Here is a 26,664-nt window from a genome sequence, read left to right as displayed (position 1 = left end):
CTGCTGGGGGGGGGGGGATTGCTGGAGAATTCCATGCAAAGAGTTAGAACATTTAAGAACAGTTGGACAAGAGGACATTGCAACTAATCATAGTTTCAACACCTCGAATATTAGGATGGAGACCCATATGTAGAAGCGTATTTTCAGCCCAGAAAAGGGGAATGTTCAAATGTTTGGAGGGGAACAGACCATTATTCAATCAATAAAAGAGACAGACAAGTAAAACTGTGCGAGTGAGAGAGTAACATTCAAGGCAACATGAAACTGTATAGGAGAATGTGACAAGCTTCTAAGCCATTCCAAAGTCAATGTGTGTCTGAAAGGATTGAAAGAGTCACATAATAAAGCATTGGTATGGGCAATGATTGTCCACTTATAGTATCACACAGCACAATGGGAAGCTTTTCTTGGTCATTATACCTGTGAAAGAGAAAACCTGTAGTCACGTTGATTCTTCCTTTTCAAGTCTAAAAGTTAAACTGAATCAGCCTCCATCATTCTTTGAGACACCATAGGTCATCATAACTTTCTGCATTAAAAGTAATTCTCATCTATCCCCTTGGTTCTTTGGCCAATTCGGTGCACTTTAGCTACTAACCGTCCTGTCAATGGAAGCAATTCACTTACCGGGGAGCAATGGAGGCTGGATCACTGGCTGAGTTAGATTTTTGATCAACAAGGAAATATAGAGTTTTATTTTGGGGGATGGGGCTGCAAGGAAGACGGGAAAGTGGAATTAAGGACAAAGTCAGATCAGGTGTGATCTTATTGCGTGGCGAGCAGGTTCGAAGGCCTACTTCTGCTTCTTTTATTCCCTATTTATATTCATAATTTTGTACACCTACATTAAATCTCCCTTTAACTGTTTCTGCTTTAAGGAGTCTTCCATCCCTTATACCGTCCTGGTAAATCTCCTCAGCATCCTCTTGAAGGTCTCAGCAGCCTTCCCAAAGCATGGAACTGGAGGCGATACTCCAGCTGAGGCTGAACCAGTGATGTACTCATGTCTTTCTTTACAAAGCCAAGGATCTATATATGCATTTTCAATAGCCTTATCAACTTAGCCTGCCACCTTCAAACATTTATTTGAACATCCAGGTCTCTCTTTTCCTGGACCCACTTTAAAGTTACACCACTTAGACTGGAGGATGGAAAATGTAACCCCACCATTTAAAAAAGGAGGGAGCGAACGAAAGGGAGAATTGCTTGACATTAGTAGTGGGAAAATACTAGATTCTATTATAAAAGACATGATAATAGAACATTTATAAAGCATTAAGGGGTTTGAACAAAGACAGCATGGGTTGCAAAAGACAATCATGCTTAACAAATCCACTGGAGCTTTTTTGAAGATGTACCTAGTGGAATATATGAGGGAAAACGAGTGGATGTGGTGTTTGTGGGCTTTCAGAATACTTCTGAGAAGGTCCCTCATGAGAGGTTGGAAGGCAAAATTAAAGCACATGGGGGTAACGTTGTGGCTTGGATCAAGAAGTGGTCGACAGGCAGCACACAGAGAGTGGGAATAAATGGGTCTTTTTCCGAGTGGCAGGCAGTGTCTAGTGGGGTACCGCAGGGATCAGTTTTTGGGCTCCAGCTGTTCCAAATATATATATATTAAAAACCTGGATGAGGGAATCAAATGTAACAGGTCCACATTTGCGAACAACACCACAAAACTGGACAGAATTGTGAGTTGTGAAGAAGATGCAAGGAGGTCTTAGGTGATTCAGACAAGTTGAGAGAATGGGCAAACACATGGCAGATGCAGATCAACATGGTTAAATTGAAGTTACACACTTAGGTGTGAAAAATAGAAAGTAAAAGTATCATCTAAATAGTGATATATTGGGAAATGTGGATGTAGAAAGAGATCTGGGTGTCCTTGTACACCAGTCAGTGAAAGTGGAGAGGCAGGTGCAGCAAGCAATTAGGAAGGCAAAGGTATATGGGCCTTCCTTGCAAGAGAATTTGAGTTCATATGTAAGAACATCTTACTGCAGTTATACAGGACCTCGGTAAGGCCACACCTGGAGTAGTGAATGCATATTCTGTCTCCCTACCTAAAAAAGGATATACTTGTCAAAGCAGGAGTGCAGTGAAGGTTCACTGGGCTGATACCAGGGTTGGTGGGACTGTCCTATGAGGAGAGTTTGCTTCAACTGGACCTGTAATTACTAAAGTTCAGAGGGATAAGAGGAGCTCTGATTGAAATGTATAAAATTCCAACAGGGTTGGACAAATGAGATGCAAGGAGGATTTTTCCCTGGTTGGGGAATCCAGAACCAGGGGACACGACATGATGCGGGGTTGACGGTTTCGGACTGAGATGAGGAAAAGTTTCTTCAATCAAAAGGATAGTGAACCTGTCTATCAGAGAAGGCTGTGGAGGCTAAGTGACTGAATGGATTCAAGAAAGAGATAGATAACCTTTTAGAATTTAATGGTATCAAGGCATATGGGGAGAAAGTGAGAATATGACATTGAGCTATTGGATCAGCCATGATCATATTGAATGGTGGAGCAGGCTCGAAGAGCCAAATGGCCTACTCCTGCTCCTAGTTTCTATGTAGCCTCCTCTCATTCTTCCTTTCAAAAGGCATAATTTCACACTGCATTAAATACCATCTGTCATGTGTCTGCACATTTCACGAATCTGTCAATGTCGTCCTGAAGTCTGCTACTATCCTCCTCACTGTTAACTACATTTCCAAGTTTTGTGTATTCAGCAAATTTTGAAATTGCACCCTCTAAACCCAAGCATAGGTCACTAATGTACATCAAAAAGGATAGCTCTCGTACCATTCCTTGGAGTCTGGCACAACAACAAAGCAAAAAGATTTAGATAATGGAAATCTGAAATGAAAACAGAATTCTGGAAATATTCAACAGGCCAGGCAACATCTGAGGTGAGAGAAACAGAGTTAACATTTCAGTTGGATGACCTTTCATCAGAACTGGAAACAATTGGGACTTTTAAAGGTTTTATACACTTAGAGCAGAGAAAGGGAATTTTTAAAAAAAGGTTTGTGCGAGGGTGGAGGACAGGAGAGATTAAATGAGTAAAAGGGATGGCCGTGCAAGATAAGAGATGGTGATGGAGCAGGTAAAGAAAGAAAAGTAAAGGTCTTGGAGAGATGTAAATAGGAATAGCAAAATCATCAAGAGCAATCATCCAAAAAATGGGTGAAATGGTGATGTTCTGAAATTGCTGAACTCAGGTTAAGTCCTGAAGTCTGTAAAGTGCCATAGAACCATTGAACTCCTAAAGTGGATGGCTAATGTACCAACTGATAATATACCTCCAGAGTAAGGTGACATGGGAAACAGGGTGATAGTATTTCATTGGGCTGAAGGCCAAGCCCTGGCATATTTTTTACAATTCCATAGGGAGGACCTTTTCCACCACATTATTGGGATTTGCCTTGTCTCTATTCCTGCCGTGAAAGAAGGTAATCCTGCAATAGTTACTCTAAAATATTTCATTGCTTTCATTCTGCCACCCACCAGAATTGCCACATCGCCCGAAAGTCACAGTTTAAGAGTGTTATGCCAATGATGCAATTTTCCTTCTTGTCTGCTGTCAAGATCTTTGTATAAAATGAAGATTTACGAATTGAATAAAGACTAAAGAAGCTTAGAGAAAATAAAGAATTGGATCAAAGGGGAGCTGATAAGAGTGCAGATGTCTGGAGGGCTTTTGATATGTGAATTAACTTCGCAGCAGGCAAACAAGGGTTTACTTAGGTGATTGAGGGGAACAATGGAGTACAGAATTTTAGGTGTTTAAAACTGGAGAAGGCGTGAGTTCACAGTGGTGATTTCAGAATATAATCCACATTTATATGCTTGGTCCAAGGCATTGTTTAGATAGAATAGTAAAAGAGAAAAACAATATTTAAATAGCAGGGTTGGCTGTGTACTGAAGGAGGAGGAGAGGACAATAGCTGGTAAGCAGTCACAAACATAGCCACGCCCAGCTAGAAAGTAGAACTCTCCCAGAGCACAGAGCTCTAGGCTCCAAGTGGCTGTTTGAAAACCTAATTGAAACAGTACGCTAAACTGAAGGAGGACTTTGTAAACTTAAAGGTAACCCCTGGGTGGTAACTACTTGTTGGATTTAGCCGTGTGAGACAAGGGGCATTCTCAGAGTTTAGGAATGTAGATAAATGTGGAACGGGGTGAATTCAAGGGTACCGTGTGTGTATGTGTGTGTGTAGCTATTAATGTAGTTAAGTGTAACTTTTGGTTTGCATTGTGGCCTTTTTTGGTGTGTGTTTCTTTTAAGTTAATAAGCATTCTTTTATTTGAATGTTAATGGCATGACGGGACCTTTCCTCACTGGTTTGGCCCTCTTACCTCACATAATGCCAAATCATAAAATATACATTTAAGAAATGGTGTACTAAATTACCCTTCTGGAGGTTGGGTTATAAGACCATAAGACATAAGAGGAGAATTAAGCCACTCGGCCCATTGAGTCTGCTCCGCCATTCAAACATGGCTGATATTTTCTCATCCCCATTCTCCTGCCTTCTCCCCATATCTCCCCTGATCCCCTTATTAATCAACCACCTATCTATCTCTGTCTTAATGACACTCAGTGATTTGGCCTCCACAGCCTTCTGCGGCAAAGAGTTCCACCAATTCACCACCCTCTGGCTGAAGAAATTCCTCCTCATCTCTGTTTTAAAGGATTGTTCCTTTAGTCTGAGATGGTGTCCTCTGGTTCTAGTTTCTCCTACAAACATCCTCTCCATGTCCACTCTATCCAGGCCTTGCAGTATCCTGTAAGTTTCAATAAGATCCCCCCTCATCTTTCTAAACTCCAACGAGTACAGACCCAGAGTCCCCAACCGTTCCTCATACGACAAGTTCTTCATTCCAGGGATCATTCTTGTCAACCTCCTCTGGACCCTTTCCAAAGCCCTTTACCCTTATCCTCGAATCTAACATCAGCAGATTGTTGTTTTAATCTTAATATTGTTGTTTTAACTTTGTCTCAAGGCGCAAAATAAAGAAATTTGAACAGATGTTGTAGAAAGCAATTGAGAAACAATGATGTGTGCTGTGCATATTAAGCATTATCTGCAATCCAAACTGCCTTATGATTACTAAACAGTGCCCATAGCCGAGCTGTACCTCATGATTTTATTGTCCTTTTTTAATGAAATAATCGCACAGATATATCTATCAGCTTCTTAACACACAATTCAATCCATTGAGCTGCCACTTTGCAGATTCATAGAATTCGGCCCATCATGTCTGTGCCTAAATTCATATTAAATTAATGTGGCACAATTTATTGAACAAATAAATTGCATCTTTAATCAAGAGTTGTAAACTGTCAAATTATTTCAGCGCGATTCTCTGCCAGTGGGATTCTCCGTTCTGCCAGCAGCGCATCCACGCCCGCGGGTTTCCCGGCGGCGTGGGGTCCCCACAATGGGAAATCCCATTGTCACATGCGAGAATGGAGAATCCCGCTGATGGTGAGGGCGTGCCACCGAGGAACATGCGGCTGGCAAACCGGAGAATAAAGCCCATTGTCTTTGGCTTCCAACACAAAGGCATCATCGAATTCATTCTGAGTGACTTTGGCTATGGCATCATCATAAGGATCCCACTCTGAATCAGATGTGGTACTTTTGAAAGCAGAATCACCCCTCCAAAACAAATTATCCCCCTCGAACGAAAGGGAAAATGCTGGAAAATCTCAGCAAGTCTGGCAGCATCTGTAGGGAGAGAAAAGAGCTAACGTTTCGAATCCGATGACTCTTTGTCAAAGCTTTGTTAAGGCACACATCCAGAGAATGAACTATGGACGTCAAGACTCCCTGGTATAACTGCAATACGAGTGCTATTTCCTTTGCAGGCGGCTTTTGATCTCATTGGTTGTATGGGATATAACAAATATCCCATATGTTCCACACTAATAAGCTGCATTCTTTACATAGGCCACTGGATGCCTATTCCACACATTTGCATGTCATAACCTCACTCCGCCCTCATCCATCTGCATCACAGGCTTTAATTTTGTTCTGCTGGCCATTCAGGCTAGTACTACCATGTATCTTGTCTTTTGTATGTCCTGTCATTTTCACAAGAACTATTTCAACTTTCCACTCCACAGTTTGTGCATATTGATATTTACGGGTGTTTGATCCATGTTGCCGATGCGACTGAATGGGTACTCATGTTTTGTCCATGGTCTGATGATGAATCACTGCAAACATAGAAACGTAGAAAATATGTGCAGGAGTAGGCCAGTCGGCCCTTCAAGCATGTACCACCATTAAATATGATCATGGCTGATCATGCAAATTCAGTATCCCACTCCTGCTTTATCTCCATACCTCTTGATCCCTTTAGTCGCAAGGGCCACATCCAGCTCCCTCTTGAATATATCCAACAAACTGGCCCCAACAGCTTTCTGTGGTAGAGAATTCCACAAGTTCAAAACTCTCTGAGAGAAGAAGTTCTTCCTCATGCCAAGTCCTGAATGGCTTACCCCTTACTCTTAGGCCGTGATCCCTAGTTCTGGACGTCCCCAACATCGAGTAGTTTCAGGAATTCAGTATTCACAGCTTTTAGCAGCTTTTCTGGAAAGAGATGTTGGGTTTAGGACTTTGTTTTGCAGCGTGTAATAGTTTTTTCTACAAGTTCAGAAATACAGGCTCACAGTGCCTTTCTGAAGAGAGAGTTTGCCAGTTCTTGCATCTATGCTGCCAGGATCAAAAACTGAAATCCTTGGGACTCTGAAAAGCATTCCACCGGGATAGGATCCAATCACCACCTGTTACCGGGCAGAGCACGGCATTTTGGGCCAATTAATTGGCCACCAGCCAATCAATCAAACCAAGTCCCACTCCTTCTGTAACTTCTGGATTGTGCTGCTTACCTTAAAGGCACATGTCCATTAATCATCCATGGATCAAAATAATAATGTCAAAATAAAAGAAAGTGGAAATAAGGGAACAACAGGAAGGACACTTACAGTATTTTGTTCCATAAAATGGTTACACAAACTGGCAGTTTCTCTGAAATCTTTGCTGGACTCTGTTTCATTTGGCCCACTTAAATCAAATGTACATATTGTATTTCTGGTGATGGTGTAACCAGTCTGATGATTTTTGAGGACCTATTCCAATACATACTTCCCAAGATCAGGCCAATGGCTGGTCCCTGTTTTCATGGCACATTTGGCCTTCGGCATCTTCTTCAGGGCAGATTCCTTCTTCTTCCTGCCCTCACCAGATTTCACTCACACAATTCCCTTGCTGCAGCATAGTTATTTGACGAGTTAGCAAATCTTACAACTTTGAGCTTGATTGCAACTTTGTACTTCATTTCTTTTGCTGGAATGACCATTTCTGATTGTTACTTGCCATGCCATGTGTGGTCTGCTCCATGTGGACATGGACATATAACTGACGGAGGTGCCATTTTGTCCAGCTACACCGATCTTCTCACCCTTCTCCCTTTCAGGCCACCATGCTCTTTTGGCCCCACCCCTCACCTCCCCCCAACATTACGGAGGCCCTGGGAACCGGCATTCGCCACCCCCACCCCGGGCCTGACCCCAGGTCGCGCCCATGCTTTTTGGTGACGAGAAAAGGTAATCTTATATGCTGGGTCGACTTATACTCTGCAACCTATGGTATCCTCTACAGTAACCTTTCCATCTGGCCATTGTGGTCCACAATCAGATAATCCTTACATTTCTTTGACTCATTGTTTATATAAACATCTTCCCAAGGATACATAGATTTGATTCCTTCCCTCAGGTGAAGGGTGGCTCTGGACACCCATATCCACAATGTATCTACACACAGCCTGCCTTGAGGCTCTCCTACTCATAGGTGTTCTATCACTCCAAGACACTCATGGCAGACAGCTTGGCATACTTCAGAAGCTTGTTGAAGTGCTTCCTGCATTTAACGTCTCCTGGAGTCGAACTGTGATGGCTCACCTCTCCGGCAATCTCCAGCCATCCTTCCTTTGCTTGTCAGAGAGGCCTTTTCCTGCCACGTTCCAGAAACAAAACGTTTCTCCTGACTCAGAGCCCTTCTATCATCATCTCCAAGGAGGCATCCATGAACCTCGAGGCTGCCACCAGAATTTACAGTGCAGAAGGAGGCATGACCCACAGCCACGATCTAAAAGCTTGTTCCCTCCGGCTTTATTCCTTGGCTGCATTAACGTTGAAGGCTGCCAAGTGCTCCTTCAAAGGAGGCTGCCTCTTCTTGCTCCCGGCATTAATCACGCCTGCCATCGACAAAAACCAGGAGAACCTGCTCTCGGGATCTACCCAGCACACAACGCCTTGCGAGTAATTGCAACGCCTTGCGAGTAATTGCAATGATTGTGGGCGGGATCATTTTTGAGCAAATCTGCATGTTAAAGTGAGACCAGCTTGTCTCACTTTAATGTGCAGATCCCAGAGATTCCGAGGCTTTTGGATCTATCCCCTTCACTTCAGAGACCTCGAGCGAGTGCCGTTCAGCACTGCTACCCATAAATGGGGACCAGACGGAACAGCACTTGTGAGGGTCTCCCAGGGGATTGGAGGCCTGCAAGGTCATGCCTTTTGGGCAGGGTGGTACCCTGGCACTGCTGGTGCCACCCGAGCACCCTGGCACTGCAGGCCTGGCACTCTGGCAGTACCAGCCTGGGACACAGGCAGTGCCACCTGGGTCGGGGTTCACATCGGGGGCGTTGGAGATTGGGACGCCATTTTTAAATGGCCCCTTATTTGATGCGAATGGAGTTGTGTATCTCAGCGCTGTGAGCGCCGGGAAACATGCAGCTAAACGTGCTCGTTATGTGACTTCGAACCCATTCAGTTGACTCACGTCCATTGCGTTTGTCTGGCTCACTGAACAACGGGAAACTTAGATTTCTTTTTGTTTCTAGTTTTGTGCAGTTTACTTATGCCATTGAGGGGTGTTGCTGATCACTTTGGATTTATATTTTTTTATGAAGCAGGGGATCTCACAGCAGACCTCATTGGTAAGATTGTTTCCATCATCCTGCAGTTAATAAATGTTGTGCCGCGAGCTGTTGCAAGCGCAAGCTGATAGCAAAAGAAATGGGAAATTTTCGACCTTGGTGAACAATGGGATGAACCAACTTGGTTAAGGATTGAGCAAGAAATGACAGAAAAGGGAAGAGAATGAATTAGTTTCAAATCAGATAAAGAAAGGGAAATAAAGAGAGGGGAAGAAAGATTGGATTAAGAGAGAAAAAAGGTAGAAAGGAAAAGAAGGATTTATAAAGAAACACTGAATTTTAAAAACCTTTAGAAACAATTTAGTACATGCAGGGTGGAGACTCCATAGTTTAAATTCTCTCGGTTGGCGAGGTTGAGAGGCATTGCAGGATTGTGGATTCTTTAATTAAAAATGTACTTAGTTTATTAAATGGCAGCACTAATTTCTCCAGTGATTTTAATTGGCAATTAAAGCAGCATTTTCATGAAACTCTCAGGAAATGGAGGGTGAGCTATCATTTCCATGAGGCTAACAGCAGATAACATGAACGTCCAGGATCTTTTGGCATTCACAATTTACGGGAAGTTTCTTCCCTGCTACAAATTGCTGAAGATGTACATGTTAATAATGTTGAGCACCATTAAACCAGCCATTTTCTTGGTAACAAATTCTGGGTCTATAATCTTGACAAATGCCAAGAAGTTACATCATCATGCATCAATCTAGAAATTACTGTTGATAATATTAACGAGTAATGCTTAATGCGTTAATTCACTAATGGGATTCCTTAATCTTCTGCTTTAATGGAGCTGTCAATACATGTATTTTAAATGGGTTAGTGCTCCATTTAAGTAGCAGACAGGGGATGTCACCTGAACTCATTAAACATATGTCTGTTAATATTGCCAATAATGATTTCTAGGCTGCAATCTTCACCATCTACTGCAAAGCAAAAACTCTAACAGGCTCTATTTTAATGGAATAAGATCCATAAGGTCAGCGTTTAGTCACCGTGAGCTTCGTCTAGTACTGCTGTTCAGAGTGGGTGGAACAGGGATGGGGCGGGTGGGGGCTGCGGTGGAGAATATAATTTAGTGCATTTCATTCTGACAAGAAGCACGAACGATCTCGCTGCTGAACAAAGCCCTCAGATGTCACTTCAGGCCCCGATGTTTATCTTTGCTTCCAGCGAATAGTTGCAGCACGCATTAATTTCATGGCAGCCCTTTTATCTACCTAATAAATTACCCAATAAATAATCTGGTGAAACAGTAATTAGTTTCAAACTTCGACTGCAAAGCAACAATGACAACATTCTTACTTTCTAAACAAATAACCATAAAAGCTACATTCTTATGGATTGCCTCACTACATAATGGGCGGGATTCTCCAACCCTCCCCCCGCCGGGTCGGAGAACGGCCGGGGGTAGGCGTGAATGCCGCCCTTGCCGTCCGCCGAATTCTCCGGCCCTCCAAAAGTCATCTCAAATTACACTGTACAAATATGCAAAGAGAGAACAAAGAAGATGCAAGGTTTATTATTAGTGAAACAATGCAAAGAAGGCATCAGTATAAATTAAGAATGCCACCCAGTTGCCCAAGGAACACCCCAGACACATACCCATAACCAAATAGAGGCACTGTTAATTTGAAAAAGTATAACTTTATTCATGTTTTTGAAAGCATTTATCAGCTTCTGTTTACTGAACTTCACCTTGAATCTTTCTGATCAGGACAGCTAGCTTCAAACTGATTGCCCAATGAGATATTGATTGTGTATGTTTGTTGCGTATGGGGGGGGGGGTTGGAAAACATGGGGGGGAGTGGAAAACATTGGGGGGGATTTTTAGCAGTCAGGCGGTCGTGGGGGAGAATCAAACAGTTGGCGGAGGGAGGGGAGGACAGTTGGTGAGGAGGGGAGGACAGTTGGTGAGGAGGGGAGGACAGTTGGTGAGGGGGGGTTGACAGTTGGTGAGGGGGGATGACAGTTGGTGAGGGGGGGAGGACAGTTGGTGAGGGGGGGGAGGACAGTTGGTGAGGGGGGGGTGGTGTTGTCCCTTTGAGGGGGTGGGTGGAGAGTAGTCAGGTAGCAGGAGAGTCCCCTGGGGGACCAATTCTAGGTTTTGGCAACTATTGTACTGACCCACATGCACGCCACAACAATGGAGCTCCCCTATCTCCCTACTCGCCAACCCATGGGATGCTACCATGCCCCCACTTCAAAATATGCTGGAAATAACCAGCCGACCTGGCAGCATCTGTGGAGAGCAAGATAGTGTCAATAGCTGGGAATTTGCTAACCCTCTGGAGTCAGGCCGCCACCACAGGATATTTTGAAAAGCGGTATTGGAGGCAGCTCAGCTGCTTCTCTTCCCGCACCTAGTGATGCACCTAAGGCAGTCTGTCATCTGTTCCCATGGTGAGGTTTTTTCTAGACGAGATCGCTAGCCTATCGCAAGGGGCTTGTAGCTTGAGGAGCTCCATGAACAGGAGTCTCTCTTGCTCTTAACTCCTGCCATTGGGATCTCTTGGAAGGGTTGTACAGGTTGATATTCAACCAGTTGGCCGGTCTAAGAATGCTCCTTCCTTTGCGACCATGTCCTAGGATGGGACTCGAACTTGAAATTGCTGGCTCAGAGGCAGGGACCCTACCCAATGTGCCACAAGACCCCTGCAACAGCGGCTCAGCTGCCTGCCAGGAAGAGATGAATGGTTAATTAAAGCGATTAGCTGAAGTCAACACAAAAATAAATGCTGAATATACTCAGCTGATTAGGCAGAATCCGTGGAGTCAGAGTTGACATCTTAGGGCGATGATGATTTTTTAATTAAGTGGCCTATTAGCCAGCATTTTACTTGAGTCATAAGGGCCCCCACCATGTGGGAGATCACCAGATATATCCGGCAGAACTCCCAATGGCTTCCCAGAGGGGGTCCCTTCCTTTCAGAATGCTCGACGGCCAGACGGTAGCAATGGTTGCCTCAGTCACCTGCCTGCCCAGCTCAGGCACATTACAAACCTCCTTCCCCTGCAGTCTTAGATACGGCCACCTCTATTGATGGCATTGCCAAGGTTGCCGTGATACTGGTTGTGTGATTGGACCAACAGGTGGGAGACACAAGCCACCATCCTTAATGGGATGGTGGTCCTGACTGTGGCCTCCTAATTGGCTGCTGCTGGCAAAATCTGTGGTCCCACTGTTGGCCCACACGTGCTCAGGACTCATATTGGGTCTTGGCAGCTGCACTCACACGTACCAGTAAAACTGCAGCCAACGTTTCAGGCTGATGACCTTTCCAGAGAATCCTCTCTGTTCAAAGAGCATCGACCAGCAATGTAACTCTGTTTTTCTCTCTCTCTCTCTCCACTAACATGGCCAGACCTGCAAGTTTTTCCAGCCTTTTCCACTTCTATTTACCCAAAATACAGGAGATTTAGCAGTAGGATTGTGCCAAGAAATTGCCAAAGTTTTGATATTTGGTGACCATAAACTAGTCTTCATGTAACATATTGGCACTGCTATTTCACAGATTCAAATGACCTGCTTACTTATTACACAACACACATGCAATCTTATTGGCTGCTTGTTCTCCGTGCTCCCTCCTCTGAGGGAAGGCAGCTGCACTGCACTCCATCATCCAAAACAAAAGATGCTCACTACTAAAGTAAGGAACATCTATAAATATTCACAATTTATCACCGCAGGAAATAATTACAGCCGTAGGGTTATTTACCCATTATTCTCTTACAGATTATGACTATTGCTGGGGTATGAATCTGCAGGCACCAACTGATTTCCAGTATCTGAAGCAAAATGCTGTTCTTCATTTGTAACCTACAAAGTAAACATTGGCAGGCTATTTCTCAACGAAGGACATCAGAGCAAAGTCATTGTTACCCGACCTTCACCTCTCCACACTTTCCAGCAGAGTACGGAAACAGAAAGTCGCAACCATTTATTGTTTTTCCACTTTTATTTCAAGAATGTGATGCCAACTGCACAACCATATCACTCCAATGACTGAAATTAACTTACTCAAATCAGGCCATAGATTGAAGCAGAATCATCCATTGCACTTTAAAATAAATCTGGCTTTTGACAAATTAATTCCATGACCAGTCGTTACATGAACTCAGCCCTTCTACCCGGAGAAAATAAACCACAGTTTGTTAAAAGAAACAAAAAGTTACCCCCTGCACCCACCACCCCAATAGTTCAGCAGGCTTATCTGGTGGATGGCACTGTTAGAATCATAGAATTCCTACAGTGCAGGATGAGGCCATTTGGCCTATCGAGTCTACACCGGCCCTTGTTCCGGTAGAGCATTCTACTTTGGTCCGACCCCCTGTCCTTATCTCTGTATCCCCACCGAACCTATGGGCAATATTAGCATGGCCAATTCACCTAACCTGCACATCTTTGGTCTTTGGGAGGAAACCGGAGCACCCGGAGGAAACCCACTCAGGCACGGGGAGAAAGTGCAAACCCCACACAGACAGTAACAACGAAAATGGGGAGGTCTCACTGGGAGGCACTGAAGGCTGTGCTGAGAGGAGAGATCATAGCCTTCAAGGCAAGTAGAGGTAGGGAAGAGAGGGGGCCAGGCAACAGCTGGTGGACTCCATTCTGGAAGACAACAGAAAATACTGTGAGGCCCCGACCGTAGAGCTGCTGGCGGAGAGGAAAAAGCTTCAAATGGACTTCAACCTGCTATCCACTAGGAAAGCAGTGTACCAACTCCACCAGACATGGGGACCTTCTATGAACATGGAGACAAGGCTGGCCGCCTCTTGGCTCACCTGCTGAGAAAGCAGGCAGCCACGAGGGAAATAGCACAGGTAAAGGATAGCAGAAGCATAGAACATAGAACATAGAACAGTACAGCACAGAACAGGCCCTTCGGCCCTCGATGTTGTGCCGAGCAATGATCACCCTACTCAAACTCACATATCCACCCTATACTCGTAACCCAACAACCCCCCCCCCTTACTTTTTAAGGATACTACGGGTAATTTAGCATGGCCAATCCACCTAACCCGCACATCTTTGGACTGTGGGAGGAAACCGGAGCACCCGGAGGAAACCCACGCACACACGGGGAGGGCGTGCAGACTCCGCACACACAGTGACCCAGCCGGGAATCGAACCTGGGACCCTGGAGCTGTGAAGCATTTATGCTAACCACCATGCTACCGTGCTGCCAAGCAGACTGATAACAGAACCAAAGGAGGTCAATCGGGCATTTCAGCTTCACTTAGAAGCATCTAACTTAAATAATGCCACAGATGCTTGCAAAATAGCACTGTTAGGCAGCACGGTGGCATTGTGGATAGCACAATCGCTTCACAGCTCCAGGGTCCTAGGTTCGATTCCGGCTTGGGTCACTGTCTGTGCGGAGTCTGCACATCCTCCCCGTGTGTGGGTGGGTTTCCTCCGGGTGCTCCGGTTTCCTCCCACAGTCCAAAGATGTGCAGGTTAGGTGGATTGGCCATGATAAATTGCCCCTAGTGTCCAAAATTGCCCTTAGTGTTGGGTGGGGTTATTGGGTTATGGGGATAGGGTGGAGGTGTTAACCTTGGGTAGGGTGCTCGTTCCAGGAGCCGGTGCAGACTCGATGGGCCGAATGGCATCCTTCTGCACTGTAAAATCTATGTTACTAACTATGGCTGGTCCACACGCGATAATGATCTACAATTTATTTTATTACACAGAAGGTCAAGACAAAACAAAGTTTGAAATAATCCTTGAAAAATTCGATAGCCACTGTAAGATTCAAACCAATGACACTTTTGAGCGCTACATACTTAAGAAGTGATTGCAAGGAAAAGTGAATCCTTTAACAGCTTTGTAACAGATCTTAGGCTACTAGCACAGTCCTGTAACTATCCTGCACTTCATGATTCAATGATTTGTGACCAAATAGTGTTTGGCATTATGGATGAACATTTAAGAGAAAAATTACTAAGGCAAAAAGCATTGACTTTAGAAATCGCGATAGAAATGCCTTTGGTTCATCAACAATCAAAAAATCAGTCCCAAGAGTATTTTCTCCTTGAAAAGGGCATGAAAATTCCCCATGAGGCAGAGTGTGTAAAGGCAGTGACGCAGATGAAGATGTACGTTTCGGACAGCAACCATCTTGCCCGCGCGCATTCCAGCCCTGCGCATGCGCACTTTGCTCAGAAATGTGACACGGCCGAAAACCAATCTGTGCATGCGTGAAGAAGTGTCATGCGTCATGATGTCAGTGCAATGACATGTACAAGTTGCGGAACCTCCCACTTTCAGAAAAAATGCCCTGCCAGAGGAAAACAATGTTCACAATGTGGCAAATTCAATCATTACGCTGCAGAGTGCAGATCGACACTCACATTTAAAACTTCCAAACCAATTTCAAGGCAGATAAATGTTGGGAGTGTACAATCAAAAGAAGAAGCGTTAGAGAAAGATTTTTCGACAGATTCATACAATTACTCCCTTGAAAATACATTCTTTGTAGGGACCATTGAAAAATATAAAAACTTCACAGAAGTAACTTTGCCTACCAAACCAATTAATTCCATTACTTCTGATTCTGAATGGAACACAGTACTCAAAGTAAATGAATGCCCAATCAATTTGAAACGTGACATAGGCGGGTCAGCCCATTTGTTATCCAAGCTCGACCTCTCAAGGCTCAAACGACCTCCAAAAATTCTTCCAGCTGCCTGTAAACTTACAGACTATAACGGCAATGTTATCTTGTCCATGGGATCATGCTATTTGCTTGTTTCCAACAAGGACATTGAAACAAAACTAAGATTTGAGATCGTCAAGTCAGATAAATCGTCACTCTTAGATGCAAATGCCTGCAAGGAGCTACACCCAATTCAGCATATTTATTCTGCAACTTCATCTCATCCTGATCTACAAAAGGATATCCACCAAACAGTCCTTGATTAGTATCCAGATGTCTTCAAAGGCATGGGCACTTTACCATTTAAGTACAAAATTTAACTTTGATTGGATGCTAAGGTAGAAGTACATCCACCAAGGAGAATTCCTGCTCCGCTAAGTTGAAGTTGGAATTAGCAACAAGGTATAATATCAAGAGTCACAGAACCGACTGACCTGGTCAGTTCGATGGTTTGTGTGAAGAAACCATCAGGTGATCTGCAGATATGTATTGATCCCAAGGATCTCAATGAGAATATAATGAGGGACACTATCCCATACCAAAGAGAGAGGAAATCACCAGCAAAATAGCGAATGCTCACATCTTAACAAAGTTAGATGCATCGTGGGTTTCAATTGGAAGAGTCAAGCAGAAAGTTCTGCACCTTTAATACACCTTTTGCTACAATAGGATGCCTTTCGGAATTATCTCTGCATCTGAAATATTCCCCCGCATTATGGAACAGATGACTGAGGGAATAGACGGTGTACGTGTTTACGTAGCTGACATCATCATATGGTCATCAATACCAGAAGAGCGTGTCTCAAGACTGAGACAAGTCTTTCAACACATACATAAGTATGGCCTCAAGCTTAATCAAACCAAATGCAGTTTTGGCGCTTCTATTCTTAAAGTTCCTCGGAGGCAAAATTTCAGAAAAAGGTGTGCGACCTGACTCTGACAAAATCGCAGCCATTCAAGGAATGAAAGTCCCGGAGGACAAAAAAGCAGTTCTTTGTTTTCTTGGCATTGTAAACTTCCTTGGCAAATTGATCCCTGATTTGTCCAACCGAACAGCAGCTCTGAGAAACCTGATTAAGAAATCAACGTCGTTTGAATGGACGAAGGATCAGAGTGGTTTAACTTGAAATCACAACTCGCCACTGCATCGATCATAGCATTCATCGATCCAAGTAAGGTGACAAAAATCTTGACTGACGGTCAGAACGGAATTGGAGCGGTTTTGTTGCCAGAAGTCAACAACTCGTCTTGGGTTCCTATCGCACCTGCATCGAGGGCTATGCCAAAATCGAAAAAGAATGTTTGGGTCTACGAACCAGAATTTTAAAGTTCCCTGATTACGTTTATGGCCTAGCCACTTCACTGTGGAGACCGACCACAGACCATTGGTGCACATTATAAAAAAGGATCTCAACACCATGACTCCACGACTCAAAAGAATTCTAATGAAACTCCGCCATTATGATTTCAACCTCATCTACATACCTGGGAAGGATCTGATAACAGCAGATGCGTTATCACGCTCCATTACTTTGCAAAGTGAACCACTGGAATTCATTCAACACATTGAATCTCAGGTACAGATGTGTGCAGACTACATTCCAGCATCAGATGAGAAAATCAACTTAACAAATCCTGATCATCTTCCAGCACTACAAAAAAATGCAACAGCTACATGATCGTCAAGGATTATATTACAACATGCATGTTACCACTCTGGACTCATTATCTCCAGATGACACCGTTAGGAGAAAAATACCTGATGGAGGTTGGTCTGCTCCTGCAAAGATCATTAGACAAGCAGTCCCCAGATCATGCATAATCAAAACAACTGAAGGTAACATTCCACGTAGAAATTGTAGACAACTCAAGAAGGTTGAACCTCAGAAAAGTTTTCCGGATCTACATCTGAATGAAACCATCTTTCAAGATTTGCTAACTATGACTCAAGGCAATACTGACACTCTAAGCAATACTGACATGCAAAGAACTGTCAAGAAATCAGAATCACCGCCTCATCCACTCAGAAGATCTATAAGAAGGCTTCCTGGATACTTGGGGACAGTTTGTTGGCCTGGTCCAAAACTGGTTTGAGGCCAGCAATGAGGAGTAAGTTAAGAATAAAAAACCAAGATAGATGAGGAACCAAAGGACTGCGCAACCCGGGGGGGGGGGGGGGACGCCCCCCCACCTTTTCCCTGAAAATAAAAGCAAAACACAACCAAAGCCGGGGGGGGGGGGGCATAGACCGATCCAGAGGGCGGAAAAATGTATATAGGGTCAATTAAATGAAAGACAAAATAAACCTCTCTGTACAATAAAGTAAATTAATGCGGGTAAGAAAAATACAATTGTTTATAAACATGAGAAATGCCAATAAAAATATTTTTAAAAAACTCCCACACAGGCAGTCACTCGACGTTGGAATTGAACCCATGTCCTTTGCTCTGTGAGGGAGCAGTGCTAACCACTGTGCCACCGTGCCGCCCTGTTATATAAGCCAGGAATGTCTTGAGTAAATATTCTCGACAAATCCAGCATCTGGTACATTAGAACTGGCCTCAGTGTGTCTGGGTTAGAAAGTGAAAATTCAGCCAGAAGACCTGTGCCTGATCATCATATTTGGATATTAAGTGAAGGCGGATATGGCTCAACTGTGACGCCTTGCACGATCGACCAGACTGTTGGCACTCAGTGTCTGGACTTGTACATTAACAAGGATAACTTGGGTTAGATAATCAAGAGTGAATGAACAGCTGTGAAAGCATACCTCAGCAGGAATCCATAGCAGCAGAGAAAAGGCTCTGATTTCCCTGCTCGGTGATCAAAGCGAATGAGCAGGAGGACTTTGCACTGTGTGTGTTTACCGTTCTACAAATGGTATGAGTCAGATCTGTCATTTCAGTACAGCTTCACAAATTGAGACTGCTCAGTAATACATCAGGTAAATGCTAAACTGTAAAAACAAGTGCATCAGATTTCATGAGAAAATGGAGACGATTGTAGAATGTGATTCAAAAATACCAGTCTCCATCACTGAATACATTTGTTATTCAAACTATCATTAAACCAACGGCTCTGATAATGAGGAGAGTCTCAAGCCAGGAATAAATGCAAAACTCCACTTTTCATCATTGCACAGTCTCCATGACATACCAGACAGGGTGTGTGTTTGGGAATACTTTAAGCAAACTGCCTTTGAAGGGTTAGCATCAGTACACACAAACTTTCTTTTTTTTTTATAAATGTTTTTATTCAGTTTTCGTATTTTATATTGAACAAATTACAAATTGTTAGGAGAGAGAAAAAAAAACAAACAAAAACAAACACGCAAAAATTAACATACATATTTACAGGTAAGCATCTTCGTAGTAGTAACTGCGCCCCCCCCCCCCCCCCCCCCCTCAACATGTTTATTTAGCTTGGTTTTGGGCCTTAGCTAGCCATCGAACCCCCGTAACGAACCTGTAGCCCCTCCCGCTACCTTCCCCCGACTATTCTTCCTCTTGTACATTGGCCACAAATAGGTCCCGGAACAGTTGCATGAATGGCTCCCACGTTCTGTGGAAGCCGTCGTCCGACCCTCGGATGGCAAATTTGATTTTCTCCATTTGGAGAGATTCCGAGAGGTCGGACAGCCAGTCCGCAGCTCTGGGCGGTGCTGCTGACCGCCAGCCAAACAGGATTCTACGGCGGGCGATCAGGGAGGCAAAGGCAAGGGCATCCGCCCTCCTCCCCAGGAATAGATCTGGCTGTTCTGAAACCCCGAAGACCGCCACTATCGGGCATGGCTCCACCCTCACTCCCACCACTTTGGACATTACCTCGAAGAAGGCTGTCCAGTACTCCACGAGTCTGGGGCAGGACCAGAACATGTGGGCGTGGTTGGCCGGGCCTCTTTGGCACCGTTCACATCTGTCTTCCACCTCCGGGAAGAACCTACTCATACGGGTTCTTGTTAAGTGGGCTCTATGTACCACTTTTAGTTGCGTCAGGCTGAGCCTTGCGCACGTGGAGGTGGAGTTGACCCTATGCAGTGCTTCGCTCCAGAGTCCCCACCCGATCTCCATCCCCAGGTCGTCCTCCCATTTCCTCCTTGTTGCGTCCAGTACGGTGTCGTCCCTATCTACCAGTCGGTCATACATGTCACTACAGTTCCCTTTCTCTAGGATACTTGCGTCCAGTAGGTCTTCCAGTAGTGTCTGTCGTGGCGGTTGTGGGTACGTCCTTGTCTCCTTTCGTAGGAAGTTTTTGAGCTGCAGGTACCGTAGCTCGTTCCCCCCAGCTAGCTGAAATTTCTCTGTCAGTTCGTCCAGTGTTGCGATCCTGTCGTCCGTGTATAGGTCCCTGACTGTCAGTGTCCCCCCGTCCTGCCTCCACCTTTTGAAGGTGGCGTCGGTCAGTGCTGGTTTGAACCTATGGTTGTTGCAGATGGGAGCCCTGTTCGACATTTTGGTCAGGCCAAGTTGCTGCCGCAGTTGGTTCCAGGATTGGAGGGTGGCTGTCACCACTGGGCTGCTGGAGTGTTTTTTGGGTGGGGATGGGAGTGCTGCCGTGGCGAGGGCCCGGAGGGAGGTTCCCATGCAGGAGGCCTCCTCCGCACGCACCCACTCAGCTTCTGGCTCCTGGATCCATCCCCTTACTCGCTCGGCTGTTGCTGCCCAGTGGTAGAATTGTAGATTCGGGAGGGCTAACCCTCCCCTGGTTTTTGTTTTTTGTAAGACCTTCTTTGGGATCCTAGCATTTTTACCCCCCCATACGAACGCCATGATGAGTTTGTCCAGCGCTTTGAAAAAGGCCTTGGGGATGTAGATCGGAATGGATCTAAACAGGAAGAGGAACCTGGGCAGTACGTTCATTTTGATCGTCTGAACTCTCCCCGCGAGGGAGAACGGGAGTGTGTTCCATCTTTGCAGGTCCTTTTTAACTTCCTCCGTCAGGCTGGTGAGGTTCCATTTGTGGATCCCTTTCCAGTCATGGGCTATTTGGATCCCCAGGTAGCGGAATTTATGTCGGGCTTGTTTGAACGGCAGCCCCTTTAGTGCTGCCCCCCCCCCCCCCCCCCCCCCCCTTGCGGGTGTAATGGGAAGATCTCACTTTTGCTCATGTTGAGTTTGTAGCCCGAGAAGGCTCCAAACTCTTTCAGGAGCGCGATGATTCCGTCCATGCTGCTTTGTGGGTCCGAGATATAGAGGAGCAGATCATCCGCATAGAGTGAGACTCTGTGCTCTCTACCTCCCCTTCGGATCCCCCTCCAATTTTTTGCTGCCCTGAGCGCGATTGCTAGCGGTTCGATTGCTAGTGCGAACAGCAGCGGGGACAGTGGGCATCCTTGTCTGGTGCCCCTGTGCAGCTGGAAGTATTGGGAGTTGGTATTGTTGGTCTGTACACTCGCCATGGGAGCGTTGTACAGGAGCTTTACCCAAGCGGTGAACCCTGTTCCAAGCCCGAACCGCTCCAGTACCTCTATGAGGTATTTCCATTCGACTCTGTCGAAGGCCTTTTCTGCGTCCAGGGAGACGATCACCTCTTGTGTTCTCTCCCCGGAGGGGGTCATTATCACGTTCAGCAGGCGCCTGATGTTCGCGGTCAGCTGTCTACCTTTGACAAAGCCCGTCTGGTCCTCTGTGACCACCTCAGGTACACAGTCTTCTAGCCTTTTGGCTAGGATTTTGGCCAGTATTTTGGCGTCTGCATTCAGCAGAGATATGGGTCTGTATGACCCACATTCCGTTGGGTCTTTGTCTTTCTTAGGTATCAGCGAGATTGAGGCCTGTGCTAACGTGGGTGGCAACGTGCCCCTAGCTAGCGAGTCTGTGAACATCTCCCGCATGTGCGGGGCCAGCGCTGTCGCAAATTTTTTGTAGAAGTCCGCCGGGAATCCGTCCGGTCCCGGCGCCTTCCCCGCCTGCATGGAGCTAATGCTGTCCATGATCTCTCCCAGTGCTAGTGGTGCTTCCAGATCCCGTTTTCTGCCCTCTCCCACAACTGGTATGTTCAGTCCGTCAAGAAACCGGTTCATCCCAGCCTTCCCCGTTGGGGGCTCTGAGGTGTACAGCTCTTGGTAGAAGGCCTTGAAGGTTTTGTTAATCCTCTCTGGTTCTGTTTCCAACGTGCCTCTGGTATCTCTGATTTGCGCAATTTCTCTGCTGGCTGCCTGCTTTCTCAGCTGGTGGGCCAACAGGCGGCTGGCTTTGTCTCCGTGTTCGTATAGGGCCCCGCGTGCCTGGCGGAGTTGGTGTACTGCTTTCCTGGTGGAGAGCAGGTCAAAGTTCCTTTGTAATTCTTTTCTCTCCGCCAGGAGTTCTACAGTCGGGGCCTCGGAGTATTTATGGTCTACCTCCAGTATGGAGTCGACCAGCTTCTGCCTAGCCACCCTTTCCTCCCTATCTCTTTGCGCTTTGTAGGCTATGATTTCCCCTCTTAGTACGGCCTTAAGCGCTTCCCAGAACGTGGAGGGTGAGACCTCCCCGTTTTGGTTGATCTCAGTGTACTCCGCTATGGCCTGCGCTATCCTTTCGCTGAAGGCCTTGTCAGCTAGTAAGGCACCGTCCAACCTCCATTTGGGGCGCTGGGCCCTTCCCGTCTCTAGCCGCACATCCATGTAGTGTGGAGCGTGGTCTGATATCACAATTGCGGAGTATTCCACCTTGTCTATCTCTGGAAGCACCGTTTTCCCCACCACAAAGAAGTCAATTCTGGTGTACACGTTGTGTACTGGGGAGAAGAAAGAGAATTCTTTCTCCCCCGGGTGGGCGAATCTCCAGGGGTCTACTGCTCCCATCTGCTCCATATAGTGGCTGAGTTCCCTTGCCATGTTTGAGGTTTTCCCCGTTCTGGGGTTTGATCTGTCCGTCGTTGGGTCCTGTACACAGTTGAAGTCCCCCCCCATGATTAGTCGGTGCGTCGCTATGTCCGGGATTTCTGCCATGGTCTTTTGGATGAAGCTCGTGTCGTCCCAGTTGGGCGCGTACACGTTAACTAGAACTACCGGCGCCCCATCCAGGGCCCCGCTGACCATGACATACCGTCCCCCTGGGTCCGTAACCGTCTTTGTCGCCCTAAACATTGTCCTCTTGCCAATCAGGATCGCCACCCCCCTGGCCCTTGCCCCATAACAGGAATGATAGGTTTGTCCCACCCAGCCCTTTCTTACCCGCAGTTGGTCCCGCTCCCTCAAGTGCGTCTCTTGGAGGAAGACTATGTCGGCCCTCATGTTTCTAAGGTGGGTGAGGACTCTAGATCTCTTCACTGGGCCGTTAAGTCCCCTTACGTTCCAGGTGACTATTCTGGTGGGGGGCTTCTGCCCCCTTGCTCCTGTGGGGTTAACCATATTTGTCCGGTGGACGCGCCCCTGCCCTCTGGGGTTTCCCTATGTTAGGGGGCCGTCCAGGATGTCCACTTTCACTGCTCTCCCCATGCGGTCGGGTCCCTGCGCTCCGGGGTTCCCCCTTGTCCCGGGGACACCCGCCATGGCCGTCCACTTTGTGTCCGCCACGCGGGTAGTCCCCTGCACTCCGGGGGGCCCCTTCACCCACAGACCGTACTGGGTGGGTGCTTGCAGCAGTTCCCTGTTTCGAGCCCTTGTCTGTGGCACTTTGTGGCCCTATTCCCTTACTGGCCTCTTTTGTCCCTTCGTCCCTGCGTTTCCCCTCCCTGGTCTCTCGCCCCCCGGGTGCCCCCCCCCCCCGCTCTATCCCTTTCGGGGATACCCCTGTGTACCCCTCCATTGCCCCTCTCTCCCCCATTCCTGTCCCCATTTGCTCTCCCACCTTTGATGGGTGATCCCCCCCCTCCCCTGCCTGGCGCCTTCCCCCCTGTTGGGGGTGCGCTGCGGCCCTGCTCTGTTGCGCGCCCCCTTCGCTAGCTTTCCTGCTAGCACGGTGGCTCCCCTCTCGGAGGTTGCTGTCCCGCTTCCCCTCTCCCCTCTCCAGTACTCCCGTTCCCTCGTGCCGGGGCCTGGCCTCTCACCTGGAGCGGGCCCTAGGGCATTGGGTTGTTTTCTGTTCTGGGTGTTTCTGCCAGGGGGGAGGGGGCTGGCTTTGCCTCGCCCCTCCCCACCCCCCCGTCGACATGACGTGTCTCCTTGCCATGGGCCCCTCGTCCCTACTTCCCATGGCGTTTTTCCAGCCCGTGCTCCTCGACGAATCTATTCGCCTCGGCAGGGGCTGTAAAGAAATATTCCTTGTGTTGGTATGTGACCCAGAGTTTTGCTGGGTACAGCATACCAAAACGTACTTTGTTCTTATAGAGAGCTGCTTTCGCTCTGTTGAACTCCGCCCGTCTCTTAGCTATGTCCGCTCCAAAATCCTCGTAGATTCGGATGGCGTGCCCGTCCCAATTGCAGGCTCTATTCTCCTTGGCCCAGCGCAGGATTGTCTCCCTATCCCGGTACCGGTGCAGTCTGGCTATAACTGCTCTCGGTTTTTCCCCTTCCTTGGGCTTCGGGCGCAGTGACCGATGAGCTCTGTCCATTTCCGGTGGGGTGGGAAAAGTTTCCCGCCCCACTAAGGAGCCCAGCATCGCAGCCACGAATGTTGTGGGATTTCTACCCTCTATCCCCTCTGGCAGGCCCACTATCTTGATATTTTGCCTTCTCGAGCTGATCTCCTGGTCGTCTACCCTGCCCTTCAGGCTCCCCTGTGTTGCACTCAGTTTCACCATTCCCCTCTCCAGGGATATGACCCGGTCGCTCGCGTCAGTCGCTGCCTTCTCCAGCTCTTTAATGGTTGCCCCCTGGGCTTCCAGTATCTTCCCTTGGGCTTCCAGTATCTTCCCTTGGGCATCCACTTTCTTCTCCAATCTGGTCAGAACCTGCTGCACCCCTGACATGGCCCTGGTCACTGCTGCCTGTGCTGCGGCCTCTGCGTCTGCTTTTAACTCTGCCTTGAATGCCTGCAGCTGCTCCCTCACCACCTCGGCAAAGGCTTCCTTCCAATTCACGCCCCCCTCTAACCCCAGGGGAGAGGTTGCCCGCCCGTCCAGCTCTTCTGGATGCGGCGAAGCATCCTTCCCGCCGCTTCGCGTGTTGACTCGTTCGCCCGAGCTGGCTTTCCCTTTGCCCAGTCTACTTCCGGTGCCCCCTTTCTCTTGGCTCCTTTCTGGCACTTTTTTCTCCCCCTTCCCCTTCATCTTTTCTTCTCTCCTTGTTCTTCTTTTTCCCCCTTTTCCGCACCCTATTTTTATTTTATTTATTATTATATATCTATATATGTATATATATATATATATATATATTTTTTTTTTTTTAATTTATTTCCCCTACCCCTTTTCTCTTTACCAGTTTTCTTTTGGGAAGAACAGAAATACAAGTCTCTTTTTTCTTTTTTCCCCACTCAACCAGGAGAGAGAGTCCCTTTGTCTTTGCCACGTGGTGGTCACAGCAGTTGGGGGGGGGGGGGGGGGGGGGGGGGCGGGTGGGCCGGTGGTCGCTGCTGGGTGGGGGGGGGGGGGGTTCCCCGCTGCTGGCTGGGGGGGGGGGGGGTTGTGTCCCCGCTGCTGGCTGGGGGGGGGGGGGGGGTTGTGTCCCCGCTGCTGGCTGGGGGGGGGGTCCCCGCTGCTGGCTGGGGGGGGGGGGTCCCCGCTGCTGGCTGGGGGGGGGGGGGAAGAGAAGAGGGGCCGCCGCCGCCGCACCGCTCCTGGCCCGCGTGGGGGGGGGGGGGAGAGAAGAGGGGCCGCCGCCGCCGCACCGCTCCTGGCCCGCGTGGGGGGGGGGGGGGGGGGAGAGAAGAGGGGCCGCCGCCGCCGCACCGCTCCTGGCCCGCGTGGGGGGGGGGGGGGGGAAGAGAAGAGGGGCGGCCGCCGCCGCACCGCTCCTGGCCCGCGTGGGGGGGGGGGGGGGGAGAGAAGAGGGGCCGCCGCCCCCGCACCACTCCTGGCCCGCGGGGGGGGGGGGGGGAGAGAAGAGGGGCCGCCGCCGCCGCACCGCTCCTGGGTCGCGTGGGGGGGGGGAGAGAAGAGGGGCCGCCGCCGCCGCCGCACCGCTCCTGGCCCGCGTGGGGGGGGGGGGGAGGGAGAGGGGATGGACCTGCTGCTGTTGGGCCCCCCTGTCGCCGCTCCGGCTCCTCCGCTCCGGCTCCTCCGCTCCCGCTCCGGCTCCTCGGCTCCTCCGCTCCGGCTCCTCGGCTCCGGCTCCTCGGCTCCCGCTCCGGCTCCTCGGCTCCTCCGCTCCGGCTCCTCGGCTCCTCCGCTCCGGCTCCTCGGCTCCTCCGCCCCGGCTCCTCGGCTCCTCCGCCCCGGCTCCTCGGCTCCTCCGCCCCGGCTCCTCGGCTCCTCCGCCCCGGCTCCTCGGCTCCGTCTCCTCGGCTCCCGCTCCGGCTCCTCCGCCGGCGCTCCTCCTCCGCCGTCCGGCCTGTCGGGGGGGGGGGGGGGGGGGGGCTGTTCCTCCTGCTGTCCACCGCTTGCGGGAGCCCCTCTCCCTGCGACCTCCTCGCTCGCCGCCCAGAAGTCAAGTCCACACAAACTTTCTTGATGGTTCTTCTGAATTTAGACTCGATGTCTGGGCTCAAACATGAAGAGGAGCCACTTTGGGTGTGGAGGCTGCCCAATACATCCCATAACGAGGCTGTTGCAGCACAGCTACAACACTGGCATTTACCCGGAAATGTGGAAAATTGCCCAAGTGTGTCTGTGCACAAGAAACAGGACAAATCCAACCCAGCCATTATCGTCTTATCAGTCCACTCTCCACCATCAGCAAAGTGATGGAAGGAGTCATCAACAGTGCTTTCAAGCGGCACTTACTCAACAATAACCTGCTCATGCATGTCAGTTTAGGTTCTGCCAGGGTCAATCAGCTGCTGACCACATTGTTTTAAACATGGACCAAAGAGCTGAATGTCAGAGGTGAGGTGACATCAAGATAGCATTTGACAGAGTATGTCATCAAGGAGCCCTAGCTAAATTGGTGTCAATGGGAATCAGGGTGAAAACTCTCCGCTGGTTGAAGATATATCTATCACATAGGAAGATGGTTGTGGAGGTTGGAGGTCTA

At 48.0% G+C, this 26,664-nt stretch overlaps 1 protein-coding gene across 7 annotated transcripts in view; it reads right to left on the bottom strand.

The window, feature by feature from the left end:
- inpp4b (inositol polyphosphate-4-phosphatase type II B) overlaps window positions 1–26,664 on the bottom strand; it is a 1,043,608-nt gene that overhangs the window by 314,300 nt on the left and 702,644 nt on the right. The window contains exon 1 of one of the 7 annotated variants that reach the window (XM_038792446.1): window positions 18,442–18,486. The exons of the other annotated variants lie outside the window; for them this stretch is intronic. The gene's annotated coding sequence lies outside the window, so the exon portion shown is untranslated. Of the gene's footprint in view, window positions 1–18,441; window positions 18,487–26,664 lie in introns of those variants that run through there. 7 annotated transcript variants of the gene reach the window in all.

This window comes from Scyliorhinus canicula, chromosome 3 (assembly GCF_902713615.1).
Source record: "Scyliorhinus canicula chromosome 3, sScyCan1.1, whole genome shotgun sequence".
Classification (NCBI taxonomy): Eukaryota; Metazoa; Chordata; class Chondrichthyes; order Carcharhiniformes; family Scyliorhinidae; genus Scyliorhinus; species Scyliorhinus canicula.
This window is presented reverse-complemented; position numbering and strand designations above follow the sequence as displayed.